Below are 6,167 nucleotides of genomic sequence, written 5' to 3'. Positions count from 1 at the left end.
AATCGAATTACTGCTATCAATTTATTGATACGGATCAGTTTCGTCTGAAAGTTTTAATCGTAAACTCACAAGATATTTCTTCTCTAGCTAAACTAGAAGGAGTGAATCTCGGATTTTATGGACTAAATCCATAGGAAATAAGAATTCCCCATTGTTGAAGGTGAAAACCTTAACAAAAGCTTCTTGAGGAAGGTTTAATATTGATTGTAAAAAGTTAAGGAACAATTACCTAAGGCATTGTAAAATAAAGACATGTCTTGAATCGTAGATACAACTCAATAATTATAATAATGTCGTTGTATTAAATATTAAATAAAACTTAAAATGATTTATTAGAAATTCCATTTATCTAATGCTACATTTTTCAAAAATACAAATAAATATTTGAACTGGTTGTGGGTCCCGTAGCTCAGTTGGTTAGAGCGTTGGTCTTATGAGCCGAAGGTCGCGAGTTCGAGACCCGCCGGGACCATATATTTATTTTTCTTCCATAATTTTTATTTTCAAACAAAATGTTTTGTTACAAATAATAAAAAGTTACAAAATTGATCGGAAAAAAATGAAAATTTCGAGCCTAAACAATACCAATTTCGAGCCTAAACAACAATTACGAAAGGCAAAAGAGGATCTTCGAAATAAGCCTGTTCAAGCAGCATAATCTAGCCGAGAATCCACTAAGACCCCAAAGGCATGTTCCCAAAGCCCGTCACCCAAGAGGAGGTATTCTTAATCAATAAGTCCTCCACGTCGTCATGAAAAAGCCAAAGCGGAGGGATTAATCTCCAGGGCGTAGTAAGAATCGTTCTCCATCAAAGCCTTCGGGAACGTTTCGGAATCACTGACCTTACTAATTAATCATCGACAAATTTCCTTCTTTCAATCATGTCATCATTTTAATTTAATGCATTTAGTTTATTTCTCACATGTTATTGGTAAATAGTTTGTTCGTTTTTTTCAAATATATTTTACTTTTATGTATTTTCCGCTTCTAATATATTTTACACTTTCATTAATTACTACTATCGATTAAAATTGGAACAAACAAAATTATATTACGCTTTTAATTTTTTTAATCTAATTAAATAAATTATTCAAATTATAAACATTTTATTTGATTAATAATAAACATTAATATATTTTTTTATTCAATTAATATGAATTCATTATCTATTTTATTATTATTATAAAATAGGTTAACGGATTAAAAGTAAAATAAAATAAAATATTATATTATATGACGAGTGGGACTCATTGAATAGTGTTGATCGTGACTAATCACTAGATAAGATTTTTGGTAGAAGGTGTTTTGAAGAAATAATTATTCGAAATGGACGATGTGCAATGTTTGGAGAGTGTGCAATCTTCCAACCATTAGGAATGCTTTTATAGCTGGATTCAACCACATCATTTAGTAAAAAAAACTAATCATTTTGAATACGTTAGAAGGAAAATAGTAATTTAATCATACTAAAATCTAGGATAAAGTATAAAAAAAACACTTGTGAATTGCCCTATTTGCAAACAGGTGTATGTGGTATGTTTGTTTACAGAAAGTATTTGAAATTATATTGTTAAATTTTGATGATAATCAAAACATTTTTATTTTTTTAAAACTACATTCAAAGTCTAAAATCGAATCGGTTTTGATCACATGGACCTTAATGACCATGCAGTATTTGGTCATTCATCATCGGATCTAGGTTTATTAGAATCCTAAGGTGGAGATTCAAAGCATCCTGCGGTTTAGATTTAATAAGCTTAGATCTAACGGTGAATAACCAAATTCACTTAGTCATTAAGGTCCATGTGAATATTCCTGCAAATCGAATTACTGCTATCAATTTATTGATACGGATCAGTTTCGTCTGAAAGTTTTAATCGTAAACTCACAAGATATTTCTTCTCTAGCTAAACTAGAAGGAGTGAATCTCGGATTTTATGGACTAAATCCATAGGAAATAAGAATTCCCCATTGTTGAAGGTGAAAACCTTAACAAAAGCTTCTTGAGGAAGGTTTAATATTGATTGTAAAAAGTTAAGGAACAATTACCTAAGGCATTGTAAAATAAAGACATGTCTTGAATCGTAGATACAACTCAATAATTATAATAATGTCGTTGTATTAAATATTAAATAAAACTTAAAATGATTTATTAGAAATTCCATTTATCTAATGCTACATTTTTCAAAAATACAAATAAATATTTGAACTGGTTGTGGGTCCCGTAGCTCAGTTGGTTAGAGCGTTGGTCTTATGAGCCGAAGGTCGCGAGTTCGAGACCCGCCGGGACCATATATTTATTTTTCTTCCATAATTTTTATTTTTAAACAAAATGTTTTGTTACAAATAATAAAAAGTTACAAAATTGATCGGAAAAAAATGAAAATTTCGAGCCTAAACAATACCAATTTCGAGCCTAAACAACAATTACGAAAGGCAAAAGAGGATCTTCGAAATAAGCCTGTTCAAGCAGCATAATCTAGCCGAGAATCCACTAAGACCCCAAAGGCATGTTCCCAAAGCCCGTCACCCAAGAGGAGGTATTCTTAATCAATAAGTCCTCCACGTCGTCATGAAAAAGCCAAAGCGGAGGGATTAATCTCCAGGGCGTAGTAAGAATCGTTCTCCATCAAAGCCTTCGGGAACGTTTCGGAATCACTGACCTTACTAATTAATCATCGACAAATTTCCTTCTTTCAATCATGTCATCATTTTAATTTAATGCATTTAGTTTATTTCTCACATGTTATTGGTAAATAGTTTGTTCGTTTTTTTCAAATATATTTTACTTTTATGTATTTTCCGCTTCTAATATATTTTACACTTTCATTAATTACTACTATCGATTAAAATTGGAACAAACAAAATTATATTACGCTTTTAATTTTTTTAATCTAATTAAATAAATTATTCAAATTATAAACATTTTATTTGATTAATAATAAACATTAATATATTTTTTTATTCAATTAATATGAATTCATTATCTATTTTATTATTATTATAAAATAGGTTAACGGATTAAAAGTAAAATAAAATAAAATATTATATTATATGACGAGTGGGACTCATTGAATAGTGTTGATCGTGACTAATCACTAGATAAGATTTTTGGTAGAAGGTGTTTTGAAGAAATAATTATTCGAAATGGACGATGTGCAATGTTTGGAGAGTGTGCAATCTTCCAACCATTAGGAATGCTTTTATAGCTGGATTCAACCACATCATTTAGTAAAAAAAACTAATCATTTTGAATACGTTAGAAGGAAAATAGTAATTTAATCATACTAAAATCTAGGATAAAGTATAAAAAAAACACTTGTGAATTGCCCTATTTGCAAACAGGTGTATGTGGTATGTTTGTTTACAGAAAGTATTTGAAATTATATTGTTAAATTTTGATGATAATCAAAACATTTTTATTTTTTTAAAACTACATTCAAAGTCTAAAATCGAATCGGTTTTGATCACATGGACCTTAATGACCATGCAGTATTTGGTCATTCATCATCGGATCTAGGTTTATTAGAATCCTAAGGTGGAGATTCAAAGCATCCTGCGGTTTAGATTTAATAAGCTTAGATCTAACGGTGAATAACCAAATTCACTTAGTCATTAAGGTCCATGTGAATATTCCTGCAAATCGAATTACTGCTATCAATTTATTGATACGGATCAGTTTCGTCTGAAAGTTTTAATCGTAAACTCACAAGATATTTCTTCTCTAGCTAAACTAGAAGGAGTGAATCTCGGATTTTATGGACTAAATCCATAGGAAATAAGAATTCCCCATTGTTGAAGGTGAAAACCTTAACAAAAGCTTCTTGAGGAAGGTTTAATATTGATTGTAAAAAGTTAAGGAACAATTACCTAAGGCATTGTAAAATAAAGACATGTCTTGAATCGTAGATACAACTCAATAATTATAATAATGTCGTTGTATTAAATATTAAATAAAACTTAAAATGATTTATTAGAAATTCCATTTATCTAATGCTACATTTTTCAAAAATACAAATAAATATTTGAACTGGTTGTGGGTCCCGTAGCTCAGTTGGTTAGAGCGTTGGTCTTATGAGCCGAAGGTCGCGAGTTCGAGACCCGCCGGGACCATATATTTATTTTTCTTCCATAATTTTTATTTTTAAACAAAATGTTTTGTTACAAATAATAAAAAGTTACAAAATTGATCGGAAAAAAATGAAAATTTCGAGCCTAAACAATACCAATTTCGAGCCTAAACAACAATTACGAAAGGCAAAAGAGGATCTTCGAAATAAGCCTGTTCAAGCAGCATAATCTAGCCGAGAATCCACTAAGACCCCAAAGGCATGTTCCCAAAGCCCGTCACCCAAGAGGAGGTATTCTTAATCAATAAGTCCTCCACGTCGTCATGAAAAAGCCAAAGCGGAGGGATTAATCTCCAGGGCGTAGTAAGAATCGTTCTCCATCAAAGCCTTCGGGAACGTTTCGGAATCACTGACCTTACTAATTAATCATCGACAAATTTCCTTCTTTCAATCATGTCATCATTTTAATTTAATGCATTTAGTTTATTTCTCACATGTTATTGGTAAATAGTTTGTTCGTTTTTTTCAAATATATTTTACTTTTATGTATTTTCCGCTTCTAATATATTTTACACTTTCATTAATTACTACTATCGATTAAAATTGGAACAAACAAAATTATATTACGCTTTTAATTTTTTTAATCTAATTAAATAAATTATTCAAATTATAAACATTTTATTTGATTAATAATAAACATTAATATATTTTTTTATTCAATTAATATGAATTCATTATCTATTTTATTATTATTATAAAATAGGTTAACGGATTAAAAGTAAAATAAAATAAAATATTATATTATATGACGAGTGGGACTCATTGAATAGTGTTGATCGTGACTAATCACTAGATAAGATTTTTGGTAGAAGGTGTTTTGAAGAAATAATTATTCGAAATGGACGATGTGCAATGTTTGGAGAGTGTGCAATCTTCCAACCATTAGGAATGCTTTTATAGCTGGATTCAACCACATCATTTAGTAAAAAAAACTAATCATTTTGAATACGTTAGAAGGAAAATAGTAATTTAATCATACTAAAATCTAGGATAAAGTATAAAAAAACACTTGTGAATTGCACTATTTGCAAACAGGTGTATGTGGTATGTTTGTTTACAGAAAGTATTTGAAATTATATTGTTAAATTTTGATGATAATCAAAACATTTTTATTTTTTTAAAACTACATTCAAAGTCTAAAATCGAATCGGTTTTGATCACATGGACCTTAATGACCATGCAGTATTTGGTCATTCATCATCGGATCTAGGTTTATTAGAATCCTAAGGTGGAGATTCAAAGCATCCTGCGGTTTAGATTTAATAAGCTTAGATCTAACGGTGAATGACCAAATTCACTTGGTCATTAAGGTCAATGTGAATATTCCTGCAAATCGAATTACTGCTATCAATTTATTGATACGGATCAGTTTCGTCTGAAAGTTTTAATCGTAAACTCACAAGATATTTCTTCTCTAGCTAAACTAGAAGGAGTGAATCTCGGATTTTATGGACTAAATCCATAGGAAATAAGAATTCCCCATTGTTGAAGGTAAAAACCTTAACAAAAGCTTCTTGAGGAAGGTTTAATATAGATTGTAAAAAGTTAAGGAACAATTACCTAAGGCATTGTAAAATAAATAACCTAAGGCATTGTAAAATAAAGACATGTCTTGAATCGTAGATACAACTCAATAATTATAATAATGTCGTTGTATTAAATATTAAATAAAACTTAAAATGATTTATTAGAAATTCCATTTATCTAATGCTACATTTTTCAAAAATACAAATAAATATTTGAACTGGTTGTGGGTCCCGTAGCTCAGTTGGTTAGAGCATTGGTCTTATGAGCCGAAGGTCGCGGGTTCGAGCCCCGCCGGGACCATATATTTATTTTTCTTCCATAATTTTTATTTTCAAACAAAATGTTTTGTTACAAATAATAAAAAGTTACAAAATTGATCGGAAAAAAATGAAAATTTCGAGCCTAAACAATACCAATTTTGAGCCTAAACAACAATTACGAAAGGCAAAAGAGGATCTCCGAAATAAGCCTGTTCAAGCAGCATAATCTAGCCGAGAATCCACTAAGAC

General features: G+C 30.0%; 4 non-coding genes across 4 annotated transcripts; all 4 read left to right on the top strand.

Moving 5' to 3' along the window:
* The first annotated feature begins 398 nt into the window (after nucleotides 1-398).
* On the top strand, nucleotides 399-472 carry TRNAI-UAU (transfer RNA isoleucine (anticodon UAU)). The gene has a single exon. It is a non-coding gene; the product is annotated as a tRNA-Ile (tRNA).
* Nucleotides 473-2,219: 1,747 nt separating this feature from the next.
* On the top strand, nucleotides 2,220-2,293 carry TRNAI-UAU (transfer RNA isoleucine (anticodon UAU)). The gene has a single exon. It is a non-coding gene; the product is annotated as a tRNA-Ile (tRNA).
* A 1,747-nt stretch (nucleotides 2,294-4,040) lies between these two features.
* TRNAI-UAU (transfer RNA isoleucine (anticodon UAU)) lies at nucleotides 4,041-4,114 on the top strand. Its single transcript has one exon. It is a non-coding gene; the product is annotated as a tRNA-Ile (tRNA).
* Nucleotides 4,115-5,884: 1,770 nt separating this feature from the next.
* Nucleotides 5,885-5,958, top strand: TRNAI-UAU (transfer RNA isoleucine (anticodon UAU)). The gene has a single exon. It is a non-coding gene; the product is annotated as a tRNA-Ile (tRNA).
* The last annotated feature ends 209 nt before the right edge of the window (nucleotides 5,959-6,167 follow it).

Source organism: Euphorbia lathyris, chromosome 4 (genome assembly GCF_963576675.1).
Source record: "Euphorbia lathyris chromosome 4, ddEupLath1.1, whole genome shotgun sequence".
NCBI lineage: Eukaryota > Viridiplantae > Streptophyta > Magnoliopsida > Malpighiales > Euphorbiaceae > Euphorbia > Euphorbia lathyris.
This window is presented reverse-complemented; position numbering and strand designations above follow the sequence as displayed.